We start from the raw sequence: 1004 nt of genomic DNA, 5'->3' as shown, positions 1-1004 counted from the left end.
TGGTGTGGGGGGTTGTTGGTGGTGGTTGGTGGTGGTGGTGGTGAATGCTGATGGTTCTGATGGTGGTGGTGGTTGATGGTGATGGTGTTGATGGTGGAGGTTGATGGTGATGGTGGTGGTGATGGTGGTGGTGCTGTTACTGTGGAGTAGGAAACAATTAGTGCAGTGGAAATTAGTCGCTAAGCAATGACCGTATTACCCCATGTTCTACAGGAGAACCTGTCTGCGTAACAGTTGATGACCTGTGTTCTGAATTGACGCCATGTGATTCAGATTTTACATGCAGACAGCACGGGCACTTTTAGGTTTTGTCACATCATATGTGATCATATGATTCATGAAAATGTTGTAGAAATATCTGTTACTTATATACTTGTGTCACCACCTAAAAAAGAAATAAGATCTTATCTAGATGACTGCTAATTAAAGGAGGTTCTGATCAGCTAAATTTCTACATGTGGCTTTCAGCAAGCAAGAGAAAAATTATGTAGTTGATTCAGAACTACATTTTGAGCCAAGTTTTATGAAGTCTATCTAGTTAGGCTTTTGGAGACATCCCTTGGACTAGAGATGAAATATACGTTTCCTGCCTGAAGAAAGTCATTCGGAGGACTGCCTGTAAGGTCCGTGTTCAGAATCACAGAGCCTATAAGGGACCTAAACATCTCCTACAGAGGGATAGAGTCAGGATAGATCATCTTTTCTTTTACAAAGTGGTGAAAATATACACACCCAAACATTCGCCAGTACAACAGCTTCCACATTTATAATTCGATGACATTGATTCCATTTTTCACGTTGAGCCACCACTAACGCTATCCTTTTCCAAAATATTCCCCCACCATTAACATAAGCTCAAAGTCCCCCAAGCCAAAATTCCTCCTTTTCCCTGACTGCCCTCCTCCTGTAACCACTAAGAATGTTCAGCTTCTATATATTTGCTTACGTCACATAAGCGAGATCATACAGTATTTGACCTTTTGCGATTAACTTACTTTGCTCAG

The sequence above is a fragment of the Trichechus manatus genome, unplaced genomic scaffold (genome assembly GCF_000243295.1).
Source record: "Trichechus manatus latirostris isolate Lorelei unplaced genomic scaffold, TriManLat1.0 scaffold00177, whole genome shotgun sequence".
NCBI classification, from domain to species: domain Eukaryota; kingdom Metazoa; phylum Chordata; class Mammalia; order Sirenia; family Trichechidae; genus Trichechus; species Trichechus manatus.
This window is presented reverse-complemented; position numbering follows the sequence as displayed.